General features: G+C 40.4%; 1 pseudogene; it reads right to left on the bottom strand.

The window, feature by feature from the left end:
• Positions 1-17,115: 17,115 nt before the first annotated feature.
• Positions 17,116-17,279, bottom strand: LOC124790911 (annotated as a pseudogene).
• Positions 17,280-21,387: the final 4,108 nt, after the last annotated feature.

Below are 21,387 nucleotides of genomic sequence, written 5' to 3'. Positions count from 1 at the left end.
AGGCCATAAGGCCTCCACAGTTACACAAAAAACGGTAGCAGCATGCTTATCAATATATTTATTCGTCTATGTCTTTGTTTATATATGATGTATACTATTCATGAACAAATTGGTCAATTATTTATTGTGTCTTAGGAAGCACAGAAACATTAGGCTACTGGCTTACTTCTGTTCTATTCCTTTGATATATGCTTTTTTTATTTTGTTTGTGTGTTTAATAAAGTTTGTTAGAACGTGTTTATGGTTCAGCCATAGGAATATTTATTTAATTTCAAGTTATTTAAATGTAAACCCAGTATTTCGAATGTGGTTCATTATGTTTGTGAGTGTGTGTTGGCTTGGAGACAGGGCGGGAGCGCTCTAGCCAATCACAGCAATCGTTCCAACCAGGACAAGGGAGGTGCTTCACGAGGAGCAGCGACGGCCAATCACGGGAAAGACTTGGAGAATGGAGCAGTTTGCGCGTGGTCGCTGGAGATAGAAATATTTCGTAGTGCTGACTTGTGCATTTGTAAGATTCCCATGGTTTCTGCAGTGAAGATGTAGTACACACTTAGAAGTGAATATCTCCCCAGCTATGTTGTTGTGCATAGCTAATTATGTGAAGCAGGAATCTATTGTTTCCTTGTTATTCAACTTATATTTTATTTAATTGCTGGACCATAGACACCAATGAGTGTTTTACAGTAATAAAGGGGATTTTTAAATGTATGTAGTGCTATTATGCATAGATCATACGTTTCTTTTCCTTAATCGTGTGTTATTTCATGACAGTAATCTCCAATGTATGATGCTCATATGTACTATACACCAATAAGAAGTTTCTTACAAACAAATTGAAAATCAGTTAAGAAAAAACGCAAAAATGGGTATGTAGGCGTAGTGACACAGGATACCTGAACAATGTATGGCCTGTGGAACTTTGGGGTTCATCGTAGACAGTAAACTAATTTGGCAAGAACACACCCCACATATCTGTGATAAACTGTCATTCTGAGAAAACCGAAACATGTGAGAACTGATCTGTAAATGCTAATAGTATGGGGTTACTGTAGATGCCACAAGAAAGAACTACTAGTTCAAAAAAAGCAATAGGGATCATAACCTCAAGCAGGAAACTGGACCACTGCAAGACCATCCCTACTTACATGTCAATGAGTGATCATAATTTTCAGAAAATTCTCTTCAGCTGTCTCATGTACGTGAAGAAACATCATGAAACATTCAGCAACAGGTGTGTTATCCATAGTTATAATACACACTATAAGAAAAACATAGACATGCCAAGCTGTCAACTCTCCATGACATGGGACAGTTTTTCAGCAGTGGTCATTAAATCATCTAAATATGGAAATACAGTCCATGGACTTGTTGAAATATCGAGAGAAGGTGCACGATCTATGCCAAAAAACATCGTATAGTTTGAATGAATTCTTTGACGCTCTTCTCCCTTTTCTTGTGTCTTTGTCCGTCATTGGCACAGGGTCAGGATGGATATGAACTGATTTAGCGTAGTTAATTTAAGGGATTGCCAGATTCCATCAATGTTACCCTCTGGGATGGAATTTGTGTACCCCAGTTATCAGTGTGTAGTGCCACTCATGTGAAAAGTTTTCTATATCTTTGCGAATCATGTACTTGAGTCAAGACATGTGCACCAGCAAAGCATTCACCTAGTGCGATGTGGGAAACCACATCCAGGCTAGTGGTTAATCTGTTGGGTGGATTCGATCCAGGGCCAGCACACCAACCCATCCTGGAAGCAATACTTTAACATACACAGTTATCTGGGATGGGTAAATTAATTATTTGACAGTCAAATATGAAATTGGACTGACCAGTGGTCAGTGCATATGCCTAGTAAGCTGGAGACTCCAGTTTTAACACCAGTCAGCATGAATTTTCAACTTTCCCCATTGATTTAAATCAATGCCCACCAGCAGCTAATGTCGTTAATTCTTTAGTCTTAAACATTCAAATATCGTAGACCAAAGATTGTACTATGTACTGTGAAGTTGATAAATATTAATAGAATCATTTCATGGCATGAAATAACAATTTTGAAAGTGTTTGATTCCAAAGTTGGAACAATACTATACAAGTATATAAATCAGTTTCCTTTGAAGGTCCAAATGTTACACACACTTTCTTATTTCAACATTTATGTATTTTTTGTCAGCTAATGTTATTTCATTCTCAATACATATCCATATTAAGAACATTACTTTCTGAAAATAATTTGACAGAGAAAACATTTTTTATTGTGTTTGCCAAAATTAAACATTGGGCATTTCCATTATATTAGTATCATAATGTGCTCACACTTCATTCTAACAAAATTCTTGGGGGGAGGGAGCTGTTGTAATGGAACTGGGCAGTGATACATCGTTTCTTTAATTTGTGTAATGATACGTTCAAATAAATGTACTAACTAATCCACTATCGTTCCTTATAGATTATCAAACAATAGCGTTTTATTTATGAGTAATCAAATAGTGAAATATAGTTTTCATTACATTTATTTATAAACATGTGTAATAAGAAATTATTTCATGCTGAAAATCAAAATAAAAAACAACTGTGATAAACAAATTTTCCCAAATTTTGTAAAAGACATTCGAAAGTTATTAATACTGTTGTTATTTCTACAATTTTTATGATAATTTGAAAACATTTGTAAAGTAAACTGTTAACCACATGTAACATTCTCTGCATGTATAGACCGATATTTTGTAATCTTTCTGTTTTGAGATTTGTATCACTGGTCACCTTTGCTTATTTTTCAGACATGTGTTAATGGGGTTTTGTTCTAGAAGTAGCCTACGTTTCAATGCTTATCAGGGGTGCTGACTGCTAAAGTGTCGGAAGGCAGATATTTAGCTTAAAAAAGTGTTTAACTTCTTATTATGTGATGCCCTATGGTATCCTAAGTGAAGCAATAAATAAAGAACATGAATAAAGCTCCACGGCATTTCATAGCAAAATTTAATGCATGACTTGAAAAAAAAAACAGATATTTCCTTGTAAAGCAAGAATCAACCAACCTGACATGAAGTAGCCAATTAAAAGGAAGTCTAAGAAGACTCCACTGAAGAGATAAGCTAAATAACTTACATATTTGCAAATAGTACGTTTTTGCAACACACTAATCTTCCACATTGTCTTTGTATTTCATCATATGCGGTACACGACAATGTATGTCACTAAATGTCTGCTGACGAATTTAAATAATTTAATTTTAAGGAAATCACAAAACAAATGGACGAGATTAGACACTCCAGATGAATACCTTCAGAAGGGCTTCCTTACATTTAAATTTATGTTAAATGTTAACAAGTTCCTGTTTGTCAGGAACGTTTGATATTGCCAGTTTCATTTTATATGCTCTCTGTTTCAGCCATCATCAGTTATTTTACTGGCCAAATATGACATTCTTTTATTGATTTTAGTGTCTCATTTCCCAATCTAATTCCCTAGGTATCATCTAATTTAATTCAACTACGTTCCATCACCCTTGGTTTGCTTTTGTTAGCATTCATCTTCCAATATCTTTTCGAGGCATTAACCATTCCATTCAATTGCTCCTTCTAGTCCCTTGCTGTCTCTGACATGTGAACCCAATGACTGACGAAATTATTTGCCAATAGACATAGAGTTGTACAAATATCTATTGATGCCTGCAACTCATCACATGCCACTACAAAATACTTATATAAGGAAAGCAATTTCACTATGTGAGCAGCTGATAACAACATTATGATTCCTAGCAAAAGAAAGAAGTTATGAAGCTTTAGAATTTTTGACTGCAATGGCCAAGGGAGTGAAATAATACCAAAGCTACATATACTTTTCTGAAGGAGGGTTCCATGAAGACAAGCAAAGTACCTCAGTAATTTTATATATCTGTTGTGACAGGTTGTAGTGAAAATTTTTACGTTTGTAGATGTGTCTGGAACTCTAGATATCATGATAAATTATATGAGTGGACAAGGAGGTATCTTTCCCTTTGTCTCTGAGTATCTTGAGATTTTCATTTCCCTCCTTGCAACCTGTTACAGATTATAGACTTTTAGAACAGACTTTCAGAATTATAGGTAACTGTTTTCTTTTCCTGATTGCTCTATCCGTCACACTTAATTTTCATAAACATGCATGACTCATTCATATTTCAATAAATTCAGCAGTGTACTCTCTGGACATTAATTTCAGTCATCAAACACAGGAAATACTCAAATGTGTTCCACAAACCACATCTGCAAGGATCTCCAGTTACTGGATATTGACTCCAATCTGTCATTTAAGAGGATATAAAGTTTACTTAGTAATGAATTGAATTCATACATATTCTTATTACAGGAACAAAGATGATCAAAACTATTTATTCAGTGATAATTACATGAGAAAACAAAGATAAAAAGATGTCAGGGAAGAAAAACATAGTTGTTCCCAACACCAGTATATATGCTACGATTTGTCTGTGCAGATGTGACATACACAGGCATTTGCTCAGACATAATAGAGCATGTGGATTAGCTTTAACTAACCGCATGCTCACAAATACACCATGGTTATTCCATTTCAAAAATTCGTACATCTGGACCAAATTTCTTGTGGTTATGTTTCTACTTAAGGGTGAGACCACCATTAGTACAACAGTGTTTCGAATATTTAACAAAAAAAATTCTTCAGTAAGGAAATTGGATGATAATTGTTTAAGTCTTTCTTGTTACCTTTCATATGCAGAAGTTTAACAGTTGCGTATTTTAACCTGTCTGGAAAAGTTCCTTGTGTCAGTGATGCATTACATATATTACTACGGACATTCAGAATTCTGTCTGAAATTCTGTCAACATTATATGACCTTTTATTTTTTAGAATTCTGTTAATTTCAGTGAAGGGTGATGGTGTTCCTTTGAGTTGCATAAAGTTTTGTGAAAAAATTTTTAACATTTGCTCTTACTTTGTCAACTGAACCTTTGAATCTTATTTTTGCTGCTAAATTCAGGAAGTAGTTATTAAAAGTACTCACAGGTTGTGATTTATCAGTCACAAGAATGTCATCCAATTTCATTGTTATAATGTCTTGTTCATGGACTGGCTGACGTCTCCTCTGTTTGACAATTTCCCACATTCAGAATGAGATATTCACTCTGCATTGTTTTAATCTTATTATCTGCATTATTAATGTCTATCATGATGTAATAGTTCTTATCATTTTAATGACCTTAAAATGTTACAGTTTTTTGGTCATCTGCAAGTAACGTCAGATCTTGACTTATTCTGGCCTTTATATAAGTTTCTCTCTTCCTCTTACAGGTGATTTTAATTTCATTAGTTATACATGGCTTACGTTTTTTAATGGGAGTTCTCAATAACATTTTAGGAAAGCAAGCATCCAATGTGGAATAAATTGAATTTAACATGATTAACCCTTTCTATGTATATATCATTCCAAACCACCTTTTGTTGTATGAACCTGCATCAGGACTGTAAGACCACATGATTGCCTTCCAAAAATTGATGAGGATAAGTCGCCAACATTTGAGCTCCTACATATGATTCATCCAAAATCTCGCTTCTTTGAAAAAAGCTATTGGTGGGCAAATGCTCACAGTACATCTGTAACTCAGCTGATTTTATCAACAGACTGATTATTCTCCATCGAAGCAGTTCTGACCATTTAGTTAGCTGTGATGTGGTATCACTTTTTATAAAGGTCACTCCCACAGTTTCTTAGGCACTAATTGACGAAACACTCTCAGGTGGACGTAATTGCTTTATTTCAGCATGCTCTATTCTCAACCGATTTTATGTTCAACCAAAAATATTTTGAACAGATCGACTGTGTCGCCATGAGCTGTCCTCTGTCTCTCTTGATGGCAACTTTTTTTATGGCGAATTTTGAGGAGAGAACGTTTGAATCAGCTGCCCTTAAACCAGCTGTATTTTGGAGAGATGTAGATGATACTTTCATAGTGTGGTCTAATGGAGAAGATAAATTGATGGAGTTTTTACACCTCAACTCCATTCATAACAACATTCTGTTCACTACAGAAGTAGAGTAACATTGTTGGTTGCCTTTCTTATATGTCTTGGTTCGACGTAAGAATGATAGCTCTCTGGGGCATTCAGTTTATTGTATGCAACTCACACTGATTTGTATCTGCAAGCATCAAGTTGTCACCATCCATCGCAAACTATGAGTGTGCTTAAAATACTCATACACAGAGTTCACACTGTCACAGATCTAGATAATTTCCGTAAAGAGATTGCCCACATAAAGATAGAGTTCAAATAATGGATGTTCCACCTGGCAGAATAACAGGGCACTGTCAGTTGAAACCAAGAGTCAGGAAGTGAAAAAAGGAGAATACGCTGGCAAAATCTTTAGTTTATCTTTCTTTTGTGGGCAACATTTTGCTTCAAATTGCAAGAATTCTCCTTACGTTTCAAGTGAAAGTGATCTTCTGTCCACCATCTAAGACTGGAGACCTATGGGATCAGTGAAGGACGACGTGTTATTGCGGAAAGCTGGAATTTAAAAATGTCATGTTAATGTGGTATGGCTTACATAGGAAAGACCACAAGCACTGTGAAAGAACGCTGGACTGAACATTAACGTTGCATTTGACATTTTCAATGAAGCAAGTTCACCGTTTCCGAAAACTGTATTTCCTGAATGTTCAATGGAGTATGATAAAACTATGGTTCTGACCACAGCATCGTTTTGGGATTTCATTATTAAAGAATTCGTGGAAATGTGCCTGGCGGAAATCTTGTGAATCATGATAGTGGTTACCAGTTGGGCGTTACATGGAAGGCCATCATTTCCACGATTTGTTCTAATCGAAGGCGACAGGTGCGCCAACGGCCGCAGCGGGCGGTAACGAAGAGGAGAGTTGGGTTCTGTGATTCCAAAAGCAACGACGCTGACGCCGAGAAGTGTGATCTATCTGTCAACTTGATTTTGACGCATGCGTGGAGTACTCGCTGCACACGATATATTGCAGAATGAAGTCTTCGATGGTTTACTTAAAGAAGACTGGCAGGTGCCCAGTAGAAATATAGTAGACTGCATTAGACGACGATTGGCTGCAAGTCCGAAAGTTGTTTGAACGTATAAAAATGATACAATCTGGGTCCCACTATCTTGCCGCGGATGAGACGGGAATACCACTGAAATCGGATTTAAACATCCAAATTATGCTTACGTTTAGTTTTTGCTTCTGTATCTGTTAAGAAATTTACATAGAAATCTCCACAGAGTACTTGGTGTTTCTTCTTGTCTGAAAGGTATGAAGGGTGCAGTTGTACTCAGGAGGATGAGTGAGTTGTGGTGACAGGGCAGTAGGCTCAGTGGAAACACTTTTGACATTAAAGAATGCTTTTATTTAATTCCAGTGCATGGCACGTCATGGCTCAGCGAGGCTGAAACACCTTACTCTGTTATCCCTGCCCAGTGCTGACTTATGGGTAGTAGCTTCCAGCCTGTAAGCTGCAGGGGCGCTCTGCAATGCAGATGGAAGGTCCGTAGCAGTAAGGTGCCCTCTGGAGGCTACAGCCATGACATCAGCGTCCTTCTACTCCCCTATGTGCCTTGGAGCCATGGTTGCCCCAGGCTCCTCACGCGTTTACTGTGGCAGTATGTGGAGATGGCTCTGAGCTGGCTTTGACTTGCTGCCCTCTGGAAGGAGTTGGATGGTATCTGGCATTGAGGCACTGAGCCCCACTAGGAAGTCAATTCACACCACAGCAGGCACAGATGGCAGGTTAGTGGGGCTGTGGTTCCCATGAGAAACTTAGTGCTGATGGTCCCAGGCACAGACCATGCTAAAATCAATAGCTTCTGCTGCTGGATATGAGCTGTTATCATGCTAATTGGTGTGGCCCTTGGTGTCATGGTAGTGCTGCTGAACTCTGGCGATGAGGGAATGCAAAAAAGCTCTACCTTAAAACTCAGACATATGTATATTATTCTGAGATCAATTTGTTTCACTAAAATCTGGCCCCTAGTCACGTCGCCCACAACAAGTGACTTGCCCTGGTGTGGTGACATCGACATGCGTCCTTCGTTCATTACCACTGTGCTTAGCGTTTTTCTTCTACCATCGTATCGCAGGCGCCTTACATGTATGCCATTCTGACCCTCATGTCGCCACACTTGCAGCTACGAGCCTGCAGTTGTTAATGCAATGCTTCATGGTGGCTTTCTCACTATTCCTTATTTTTATTTTCTGAAACCGGATAGCGACGTTACAGGCAGCTCCATAACGAGCCTAGCTTTCTCACAAATAGCTAAAAGTTTTCTAGAGAGTACCTACAGGCCGTTGCAACTACCAGGGAAGTATTCTGCAGTAGCAACTCAGAGGCACAAGCTTTTGCAATTCCTTCTTTTTCCATGTTAACTGTACAAGAAAATGATGCTAGTCTATAATGCCTGATATTAAACTTTTCTGCCCCTGTGGATCCGTGGCGTTCACAGAGACACAGAACATCTACCACTTCAGAATTTTGCACATCCACTATGCATACAAGAAGCCACCTATCTTGTTTTTCAACACCATAATGTTCTGATGAATTGATTAATTTTATTTTATTTTTCTTGAATCTGTTGTATTACAGTCTCGTTCTGCTCTAATTCCTTTCAGTGCTGTCTATCTGTAATCTGACTCTTGCCTTTAAAATGTACCCCTTTGACTCTAGTAATCACAGGGATTTTGTCTTACCTGAAATTCATTATGTCACCTCGTACATCAATCTTTGTTGTCAAAATACATCACATGTAGTACCCAGAAGTGTGGATAATCTTTTTACAGATTCAATATCAATTGTCCTGCCGACAGAGATACAGTATCACATTTGTAGTATGGGTCTCTAAGACACTGAGTGACAACATAAATCATGGTAACTAACACATCACTTCAAATACCAAGAATTAAAATATATATTTCACTTTAGTTTGAGAAGTACATGCCATTGTTCAGTCCATCCACTATTGAGTTACCCTTAGTGAGTATTGTTGTGAACTAAACACATGGTAACAAGATACACTGAAGAGCCAAAGAAATTGGTACACCTGCCTAATACAATGTAGGGCCCTGTGAGCACGGAGAAGTGCCGCAACACAAGGTGGCATGGTCTCGAATAATATCTGAAAAAGTGCTGGAGGGAAATGACACCGTGAATCATGCAGGGCTGTCCATAAATCCTTAAGAGTATGACGGGGTGGAGATCTCTCCTGAACAGCACATTGCAAGGCAACCCAGATATGCTCAATAATGTTCATGTCTAGAGAGTTTGATGGCCAGTGGAAGAGTATAACTCAGAAGAGTGTTCCTGGAAACACTCTGTAGCAATTCTGGACATGTGAGATGTCACGTTGTCCTGCTGGAATTGCCCAAGTCCGTCTGAATGCACAATTGACATGAATGGATGGAGGTGATCAGACAGGACGCTGTACCTGTCAGAGCCATATTTAGACATATCAGTGTCCCTCATCACTCCAACTGCACACACCTCACAACATTACAGAGCGTCCACAAGCTTGAACAGTCCCCTGCTGACACGCAGGGTCCATGGATTCATGAGGTTGTTTCCATAACCGTACACGTCCATCCACTTGATACAATTTGAAACGAGTCTTGTCCGACCAGGCAAGATGTTTCCAGTCATCAACAGTCCAATATCAGTGTTGACGGACCAAGTCGAGGCGTAAAGCTTTGTGTCGTGCAGCCATCAACGGTACACGAGTGGGCCTTTGGCTCTGAAAGCCCATGTCGATGAATTTTCGTTGAACGGTTCACACGCTGACACTTGATGATAGCCCAGCATTGAAATCTGTAGCAATTTGTGGAATGGTTGCACTTCTCTCATGTTGAACGATTCTCTTCACTCATTCTTGCAGGATCTTTTTCCGGCGTCAGAGATGTCGGAGATTCGATATTTTACCCAATTCCTGATATTCAGGGTACACTCGTGAAATGGTCGTACAGGGAGATCCCCACTTCATCGCTAACTCGGATATGCTGTCTCATCGCTCGTGCGCTGACTATAACATCCACGTAGAAGCTCGCTTAAATCTTCATAACCTGTCTTTGTAGCAGCAGTAACCAATCCAACCACTGCACCAGACAATTGTTGTCTTATATAGGCGGTCCCGACCACAGCGCCGTATTCTGCCTGTTTACATATCTCTGTATTTGTATATGCACGCCTATACCACTTTCTTGGCGCTTCAGTGTCTAAACATGATGCTTTATTATACTTCTAAGAATGCTGCACTTACGTAGCAATATGGACAAACAGCAAAAAACACTTACACAAAGCATAAACAATACCAATAAAGACACAGTTTTAGAACAGAGAGGCTTCCATAGTGTACCACAGAACAGAAAACTAAGTACCACAATAGGAGGGAGAATAACATATCATAGTTTGAATTATTTATATCATTTCTTTCCCATAAATCGACCTGTTCAGCTCCAAATAATTTTCATTTAGGAAAACAAAATATATTAATTACGAAGTCCTGTCTTAGCACACAATGCTTTAAATTAATCTGAATTCAAAGGCTTCGTTACAAATACTTTCTCAGTTAGTTTTGAACTGGCGACCTGAGCATACCAGCCAGAAACACTCATCACTCCACTGCAATGAATGCCCAACAGCTTATGTCATTGTTTCCTCTTCTGATGAAATAGGGACTCATTGTTTCAGATGTTCTCATAGGAGCCGATTACAGCGCCCTGGAACTAGATCTTTACAGTTTTCTCTGTATGGCGGCGATGAGCATTTTAGGTAGCCCTTACCATTAAAGCTTCATGATCGTCGAGCGCGCCTTCATTTTCCTTGAAGCTCACATCATCAGTTGCAGCTCTGGACTGTAGTAGGGCTACATATAGACGTACATAAATTTATTAGTCTACATTCGGTGGTCATCCTCCATTAACATTCTATTCCAGCTATCTTATCGCCATCCGCGAAAAATGACTGTTTCCCTGGTTCCCTATGCTTACATCTAAAATTTTTCTCATATTGCTCTTGCTGTCTCGTACTCGTACCCATGTACAAAGATTTTCCTGCATCGAGCAGACATGTAAGTACTCCCTCATTCTCCATAAACTTCCCCACATTTTGGCATATTTTCCGTCAATTTATACATATTTTCCGACAATTTTATTAATTTTACCGATCTTATGTCACTTCTGTTCATGTGATCATGACGTCACTTCCCGCCACATATTCTAAAATTGTTTGTAAATTTAATACAATTGCCAACACCTAGCGCATCTGTACTATTTTCTGTATGTGTGTGTGCCCGTATCAGTTTCATGTCGGGGCCCCAGAACCATACTTCGAAACTATCACTGTCCCAGACACATAGCAAGTGCCTTCACCTTCGAACTCCTATCTCAGCTGTAAAGCATGGTGGCTCCACCTCTGAACCATATCTGGTTAATAGCTCGTGGACAATCCACACCCGGACACTGTCCCAACCATAACACATGGTGGATCCACCTCTAAACTCTATCCCTGGCCATAACCACCTTCGAACACTATCGCGACCATAACTCGTGGTAGATCCACCCTCAGCTCTTATACTTGACGTGAAGTGTGGTGGAAACACCTACCAGCTCTATCCTGAACCTATCTGGAACCTACCCTGTGCCACGGGGGCCGCCATGTGAAACTGATACTGGCACAAACACATACAGAAAAATAGTACAGTTGCTATAGATGTTGAAAAGTTTACTCCATTTACAAGCAATTTTAGAACATATGGCGAGAAGCGACATCTTGATCGTATGAGCAGAAGTGACATAAAATCAGTAAAATTACGAAAATTGTCGGAAATTATGTATGAATTGAGGGAAAATGTGCCAAAGTGAGGGGAAGTTGAGGGAGAATGAGGGAATACTTACATGTCTGCTTGGAGCAGGAAAATTTCTGTACATCGTTACAAGTATGTGGCAACGAGAGGAATATGAGAAAAAGTTTACGTGGAAACATAGGGAAACGGTCATTTCTCGTGGACAGCGGTAAGATGGCACGAATAGAATGTTTGAACGTGGATGACAACCAAATGCAGAGTAATAAGTTCATGTATGTCGTATCACAAGCCCATGTGTGACCCTAAAGTTATCAGCCACCTTGTAGATTTTTGTAAAGTGTTCTTAGCTAAAGAGCATTGTATTACGAGCTTGGGGGCTGCAGTATAGAGCTACAGAATGGACCGCGTGTTTGATCCTGTACAAGACTGTTTACGTGTTAACAACTCTAACAACCAGTATGTACAGAGAGCTTTTCTGTACTCTCTACCAATTACAACCATGTGGTCTCAGCTAACAAATACCTCACAGAACAGTTGCTGCATCGTTTTTAACAGCATTCTGCTGTATGTGTATTGAGGTAATAGTGCTACATATAAGTTGACTGCTGTCTTTGATGCTCTTCTGGACAAGAGAATGATCTGCCTCTAAACTGAGATGAATCTGCTTTAAAGGATGACAGAAAGTAGATGGAGTAATCTGTTGCGAGGAATTGTAATGAGGTATGATTTAATGGTAGACTGATGATACTTTCCAGAGAGAGGGATATTTTGCAGCAGGTCATTTATCACATATTTAACCATTTTTTCCGTTGTTCTCTCAGGGTGTATAAGTTGTGTGGTATAACCTGCATTCAACTCGTATACAACTGTGAGTTCTGTGCATGACTTAGAGCAGTACATCTGGATTGTTAACAGAAATCCTCTCATACCACAGTCAGCAGAGGGCTTCCAACGCATGTGAGATGAATCATGTCCACCGAACTGGTAGAAAATCTATTTCGACAGGGTGCTCTAGATGCACAAAGATGTATGCGAAGTACTCCATTCCCCTGCTACATCTTGGAAATAAATCGAGTCCTCAGTGCAGTGATTGTAAGTTAGTGACACGGGTTTGTGAGATACTGCAATCTCTGTGTATAGATTTGCTTGATAGATATATGTGGAAGACACTGTATTCTGTTCACAAAGTTAGAGCAGCAAGGTGCGTAATTTCACATGGCAAACACTGCTGCTAAGTGTTTGTCTATTTCCTCATAAGATGTCGTTGTTTCATGCATTTTACATTGCTGACGATCATTTTATAGGACCATAACATAATTTCTAAACTGTAATCGGATGTGAAAAGCGGGCGCGGTACAGCCCCAGAAAACTTTGTAGTGCATGGATAACAAAGAATCTACGGTTTTTTTATTTTCTTTGGTGTAGAAGGTAGTACTTTTATCTTCTTAAGGTTTCTCATCATAGTGGGTGCGATAGAAAACTTGCAAGGTGAATGTATGTCATGTGTTGGAAATATATTTCCTGCACCGAAGTATTAATGGTGTTTCATTGCATGCAACTAATATATCGGAAACCACACTGCTTTAACATTATAGCATTCTTAACTGCAGAACTGTGTAGCCCTAGGAGTGTGTGTTTGTGTTCTATGATCATTTCTCTCTTCCCTGTAGCATCTTGGTATGGAATCCAAACACTACAACAATTCTACAGAACTGATAGCAGAAGTGATCTACGTAAAACGTTTCAGAGACCTTACATCTGTAGTGCTATTATGCATAGATCATACGTTTCTTCTTCTCCTCCTTAATCGTGTGTTATTTCATGACAGTAATCTCCATTGTATCATGCTCATATGTACTAACACCAATAAGAAGTGCTAAACTCCTCAGCATGCAAGCATCAAGAGAGATTGTGTGTAATTGGATGGGTGATGTAAGTCAGATTGGTATGGAATTGCAGTTACAGTATTGGAATGAGGATACTGGTCTATATCACTTGTGTCAGTCAGCAGAGATTTGGAACATGTGTTGTACTCTTTACGAAAGCAAAATACCACAAAATATTGAACACATGGAACTCAGCTCATTCTGTTCCTTCACAAGACGTTGAATGTAGTGAGTATAGTACCCTCCAATTTATGGTCAGTTCCAAATTAAATCAGAGGAAATGTTGCAGGGAGAGTTGATTAAACACAGAGGTAGAGTTATGAGATTGCCTGGAGAGAGGCCATCTAAGTTTTGCCCTGGGTCTTTAGTCAATAGGTTCAACGAAGGGGTAGCTCTTTTCGTAATAGAGCTAGATCTTTGAATCTCCGGCTGTATCCTACAAATGTGAGAATACTTTGTGACTCCCATCTACATAGAGCGAAATGGCAAATCGTATAAAATCTTATCGAATTTACAAAGTGTTTCGGCACCTCCTCTCTGCTGATGGCTATTTCCTTCACTAAGAAACAGTATTTGTGTCATGTGGTGTACGCAGTGTTACAGGGTTTGCGATATGTCCACAAGTATGTAGCACTCGCAAAATAATAGAGGTGGTGGTTTGGCAATGATACAGAAATTGAGAGTCATTCTGCAATCTCATTGGCTGATAGCATCACGACATCGACATGATGAGACGTTTTGTTGGTGTGACAAGTCGTCAAGAGTGAGGGTTTGGAACTCAAGCAATTGGGTAAAAAGCGTTTAAATTATGGGAAACCTGGTAAAATTACGAAAATTGATGGAAAATACGTAAAATTGAGGTAAATGCAACAAAATTGTGCCTGTCCCGATGTATGAAAATAATTCCATTCTTCCACCAGTGCGATTGACAACTGGTAGTCCATACTATCCATGCTCTATGGGCTAAGTGCTGCAGAATACCCCTTGGTCCACATGTGGTTATGCATTGTAAGCCATAAAAATGAAAGATGCATTGTCCAAAGATCTAGCAGTCATTATGACCACCACCTAGGCTATCTAAACAGTGATCATATACCTGGGTGTGTTATGCCCCACCAATATGAGGAATCAATGCTCTTGGTCTCTTCGAAAATGGAACACCAAGATATCTGGTATCCCATCACTGTGGAACATGAGTTTAAATGTAGAACTCATCACCTTTAGAGAGCTGTTTGAAGTCGCTCCACAATGATGCAAACTCTTTCAGTTTCTATATGTTGCGATGTCTTCCACATGTTTGTCAGTAAGAAACATTACCTCTGTCTTTTAGTTCAACTATCCTGTGTGTTGTGCGAACAGATTAACTTACACCATGTGATGTCCAGCTTTCTGCGAGAGCTGATGGGTCGAAATGTGTTAACGTCGTTTTAGCACTTGACACAGATTTCAAAGTCATGGTGGAAAAACAAAACGTATGGTGGTGTACAAAACTGTAGCCACACACTGCTTGGATGTGTTACAAAAGAAAAGCAATGTATCAAACTGCTTATGAACTACAACACAGGAACTCTCTCTTGTGATTGATAGTTTGTGGGATATGGTCCTCCTACAGTATAGGCGACAAAACTTTACACAGGTGTTTGCAAGCAACTTCGATTACTGCTCCAGTGGAAGAATATGTGTATATTTAAAAGGATCACCACATATGGTCGATGTCAACATGCAGAAGGGATTTGTTTCCGATATATATGGGAAGAGAGGGATGTGATGATATCGAGTTCTCTACAGGGTGAGGTATGTGAAGATTTTGTGAGTTGTAGTTTTATTCTGTTGGATGCTATAAAAATAACGAGGAAATTTGGAATTTGTGTGAAGTTCTTATAGGAACAAACCGCTGAAGTCATCGGTTCCTAGGCTTACACACTACTTAATCTAACTTAAACTAACTTATGTAAAGGACAACACACATACCCATGCTCGAGGGAGGACTCGAACCTCCGACGGGGAAAGCTGGGCGAACTGTGGCAAGGCACCTCAGACTGCGTGGCTACCCCATGTGGCAAAATAATGAGTCTCTGACACCATTACAATCGTATTTATAACGTAGTAATCACAGGAATACGATAAAAGAGATCAGGACAGGTACAGGGTGATATTTATCGTCTGTCATTCGACATCAATGAATTGTAGCTGTTATGATTCTGAATTTGTTCATGGAGTCCGCATCTACTCTGCATGGCTGTGAAATTCCTCCTGTATATTAGTGTGCTATTTTTCTCGTTGTGATAGCTCTCCACCTAGTCAATGATGAGTAGAGCACTAGACAGCCTTCTAACTAATGGAATAGTGCTGTCGGAATGTGGTAGGATTTCGAAATTATTATCAGGGGTCTGTGACTTGGCAGGGGACATCTCTAACTCACTGAACATGGGATTCAAATGCTGTGTATCGAAGACTGGAAGATACCTTAGATTATGGCAGGTAAGTGATACTCTGATGAAAGGGGAGTTAAGAGATGAGCTCTACGCAGCTTCTTCTAAGTGTTGCTGGCAAACATATTACAACCTCTCCCATCCGTCTCGCGAAGTGACTGCAGTCAGAAAATTAGGAGCTAAGACGAAGATTTTTACCAAGAGACAATCAGCAGCAGAAGTTCTGTATTTTGTTTTCTTGATTAAGAGACAACATTCTTCCGTGAGGTTTGTGTGCCTATAAATGAATGAAGTGACATCCTAATAGGTAGACTAAATTCACGTTTACATATATATGCTTACTTGGCAAGCCATAGTACGGTGTGTGGCGGAGGGTACCCTGTACCACTGCTAGTCATTCCCTTTCCTATTCCACTCACAAACAGGGCGAGAGAAAAATACTGCCTATATGCCCCCTTATGAGCACTAATTTCTCATATTTTATCTTCATGATCCTTATGCGAAATGTTTGTTCGTGGCAGTAGAATCCTTCTGCAGTCAGCTTCAAATGACAGTTCGCAGTAGTGTTCCTTGAAAAGAACGTCATATTCCCTCTATGAATTCTCATTTGGGCTACATGGTGAATGTAATCTGACAGCAGGAAAAAATTACCCACCAAGCAAAGTGACTCTCAAATTCAGTTTAATTAATTAGCCTATTAAGTTGATATCAACATCTGCTGCCAGGCAGATGGAAATGAGGGCTAGAGTACCGTTGATATGATGTAGGAGTTGGAGCAGTAATCTAGCGTTTTTTCGTTGCTGGGAGATCTTTTGACGAAATTTCAATCTCCCACCTGCACAGGGAGAGATGACCATCGTAATAAAATCAGCTATATTACCGAATTTATAATGTGATAGGTAGTTACAACTTCTCTGTGTTGCTGCTTTAAGAGACGTCATATGTGAGAATGCATTTGGTTACTTTAAGAGAGTTGCAATTGACATGCAATGACAGAGGTAAAGCATGCTCTTAGCCATCTGTCATGAGGCAAAAATGAGTCTAATATTCTAGTCCTGTGATGCAGGAAGTAACAGGTATTAAGCTGTTTAAACATATTTTTTACCGGATGAGAGAATACATAGATGATGTATAGCCATATTGTTACACGATTTTCACTACTATTAACGATGCTTTAGTAATGTGAAAACGCGTGTATGCCCCGATTTCTTCGTGTTCGAAAATAAGTCATATAAAAGCGGGAAATCTACATTTCGAATGAGAAATTCGAGGTGTATGATCAGTAACATCCCCGTATCGAATTGGGTAAAGTGGATTTTTTAAACTGGGGGTGGGGTCCATGTTGAGTTGCAATTAGTTAAAACTACTGTATACGTCCAAGCCACTGCTGCTTGTCTTGCAATGTCTGTGGCCAGTGGCCGACCAGACGTGACGGTTTAGCCTCGCGTGACTGGTAGGTACAAAGGAAAGATTCTGGCTACTGGCTAGTTGGCTCTTGCCCACAGCCATGGGGACAAGTCCCAGCGGCAGTCCTTGTGACGCCCTCGGGACAGCTGAAAATGGTTCAAATGGCTCTGAGCACTATGGGACTTAACATCTATGGTCCTCAGTCCCCTAGAACTTAGAACTACTTAAACCTAACTAACCTAAGGACAGCACACAACACTCAGTCATCACGTGGCTGGGAAAATCCCTGACCCCGCCGGGAATTGAACCCGGGAACCCGGGCGGGGGAAGCGAGAACGCTACCGCACGACCACGAGCTGCGAACGGCGACAGCTGAAAAGTGAAGTAGCCAGTATGCTGGTAGAGAGGCGACAGATGCGGACGTGTGTATTGCGTGAGAAGATTCAATAAGGCAAGGTTTTCTGTTGGACAATTACTCCCCCTCATGTAAATTGATTGGTTGGTGGCTGAATTGCCATGGTGGAACTCTCTCCTGCCCCAAGTGTCTGGTACAGCAGGCGTGCGAATACCTGGAGATAAGTACTGAACTGACAATGCAGTCAATGTGTGTGGCACAGTTGTTTCTCTGTGGTGAGGTATGTTGCGATCACGAGCCCAGTGCTGGATGGTGCTTGTTGCGACGTGGCGGACTGCAAATGGCATGTGCTTCGTTGGGATAGAGGAGGGCGCTGCTGTTCTCAAAGCTCAGTTCATACAAGACCTCAGATATATTTAGTGCTTCGATCTGTTTGTGGCGGAAATTTAATTACTTGGTTTGAATAGTGTTTGTGTGTGATATTCAGAAGCTGAAAATACGTTTTATTCTGAAGAAGAATCATCAGAAGGAGGTAGTGAGTGTTTTATGCGATGTATTTGACTCTTGTACATTGTTAAACAATTAATTTGGTAGGGTAGTGGAAATGGACTATTTTTCTCTATTTTCGATATCAAAATTGCGTCAGCTCTCCTTTTGCCCCCAGCATTGTCCAATAGGATCACAGTATTCTGAGGAGACAAGGAAACCTTTGTCTGTTTGTTTGGAGACATTGCTTCATGCATCAATGGAAAGTAGTCACTTGAGAGAGACAGAGACAGCAAGCGAGTCTGGAATTTCTCAATCAGAAGAATGCCACTACCTGATGCTTTGTTCGGGGTCATGAGATCAAAGAAGGCCGACATCCGTACCGTGATCAGAGGTATTTAGTATTACGATCTATAATTATCACATTGAGCAGCTTTGAAATCCTAAATCCTTGGTGGCGCCTGGATGACAGACACATGTGTGGGGAACCCCAAATGGAGGCAACTACATTTCATTCCATTTCTCAGTGCTTGCAGTTATTGCGTCGTGGGAATCGTGAATGGGGGGTTCACACATGAACTCTAGCCAATTAGGGGAGTCCTGTTTCTTGCAAACTGATTAAATGAGGAATATGCATCAATATATTATTGACATTGATTTGAAATTCGTGTCAGTAGATCCTTCCTTCCTGTACACACAGACTGAATGTTTTTCCTATCAATTTTTTCTGGGAGGGGTGGGGAAGGAGGGGGCGAGAGTTGAGATTGGGGGGGGGGGGGGTGGGACGTCCTCTGGTGGTGGCACTGGGCACTAACTCAGCCGATGGCTGCATGTCAAGGTGAGCAAACATGCGAAAATTTTGCAACAATGGGAACGTGGGGGAGGTAAGGGGAGAACTGGGGGATTTCTTGCCAATTTCCAACAGGGTACTAAACAAAATAAGGAAAACTACTCTATGTCCTTCTTCTCCAGCAGCTCAGCAAAGACTGAGTCTTTTCCCTGCCAATTTCCAGGTGGGTGAGGGAAGGGGAAGAAGGGAGTGGGGGAGAGGAGGGGAGGGCTGGGGGTTTTCCTAGGATGGGTAGGGGTAATTAATTGATTAATTTAATTAATTAGTCAATTAATTTGATATCAAAAGTGTGCTTTTATCGGTGAGGGGGGGGGGGAGTGATGGGAATTTCCCAGAGGGATGGAGGAAGGAGAGGGGGCTTCTCAGATGGATGCATTTTATCTGCAGGGGGTCATAAACCAATTAGCAAAACAATATGTTAAGGGAAGTAGGAGGGGGAGGGCTGGAGGGTTTCTCAGAAGGATGGATTATCCCCAGGAGGTCACAAATCAATTAGCATAACTATAGGTTAACGGAAAATGGAGGAGGAGGAAAAACGAGAAAATCTACCTTCTGATGCGACAACCCACTATCCTATAGAAGATAAAGAGCAAAAGAATACAATGGGTGGGTCATGTAGCCCATGTGCCAGATGGAAGACAGTTGAAGATGGCACTATTGGGGAAACGAAACACCAGACGCCCCATTGGACGACCAAGGCAGGGCTGGATGGACAACCTGGCGAAGGACCTAGCAGCCCTGGGAACTGAAGACACTTGGAGGAACCAGGCACAAAACAGGAAGAAATGGAGGCAGTTTGCGGAAGCAGCATGTGGTCTGCAGGGCCTGTGATCGCTGAACATCTATCTATCTATATCATAGGTTAAGGGGAGGCAGAGGGTGTCATATATCAATCAAGTTAGCTCCTGAAAGTATGCTTGCCCCTGAATGTATGGAACCCACACAAACAAAATGCACACGCCCTTCTATTACCTTACCACTATCGGAGAGTGCCTGTTATTCCTCCAATTATAGGTGATTTTAAACAGGTTACTCAAATACCTATTTTAAAGGCAGCTAATACTTCACCTATCAAAACCTTTGGTAAACAAATGTTAACATTGGTCTTGGAGAATGATTTTTTGCCTGCTTGGACTTTTGTTGTTGCCTATGTTTCTGGACTTATTATTGGTGCTGATATCTACAGTCATTTTTGTCTGATACCAGACTTGGGAAAAGTGTGTCTCATGAAAGGATCTGCATGCACTCAACTCCCAATGCATCGTGTCTCAATTACCACCATGGACTGCATGCAGGTTTCCAGACCAACTGCCTCTCCTACATGGTACAATTTATTTCGAAGCCACAGTCGTCCACATGCAGAATGCACACACGTGCAGTAAGCAAAAAGACATCACCTTCTCTTGTGTGCATCATAGTGCAAATTTCAGAGTTCAATGTACAGTGCTCCACACTTGGTGCTCAAATTGAGGAATCTTCAGAAATGTGGCACAAAGAGAACAACACAGCAACCTATCTAATAGAGCAAAATCAGGAATGCGAGATAAGGTGATGCAGGTGCATATGGCCTCGGAGCGGCCACGTCATAAATTACGTCAGCTGCACAAGGTGGGCTGTCATGTAGATTGAAGACCTGCCATCCCCCCTCCCTGACCTGAGGCCGACCAGGCATATAATGACATTGGCCAGCTGCTACTGAGGTATTTCCACCAATGACCGACTCCACACTAGCAAAGGAGAGGCATTGCCAATCTGCTCTGCATCCCATAAAAACTACGCCATGGCTGCCAGTGGTTAGTAGACCTCGTCACCTGCCTACAGAAAAGCTGCATGCTGCTTAGCAAGTGTTTCATAGTATGATTAGTGATGGTTTTGTTTCTCGCTCTTAACAATGCTTGGTCTTCTCACTTACAGATGGTCAGAAAAAAGATGTAACCTGGAGAACCTGTGGGAATTAGAGAGCTTTGAACTCTGGTACAATCCATGATAAGTACCCTCTCCCTGACATATCTGATTTCATCGGTAATTTGTCGGGTGCACACTTTTTACTCTTCTTAACTGTGTTAAGGTTTTGTACAGATGTGTATGACCTCAAAGACAAAATGAAGAATATTATTACTACACTTTTCAGCTTATTAAAA

The sequence above is a fragment of the Schistocerca piceifrons genome, chromosome 3 (genome assembly GCF_021461385.2).
Source record: "Schistocerca piceifrons isolate TAMUIC-IGC-003096 chromosome 3, iqSchPice1.1, whole genome shotgun sequence".
Classification (NCBI taxonomy): Eukaryota; Metazoa; Arthropoda; class Insecta; order Orthoptera; family Acrididae; genus Schistocerca; species Schistocerca piceifrons.
Note: the sequence above shows the minus strand (reverse complement) of the source record. Positions and strands in the feature narration are given on the sequence as shown.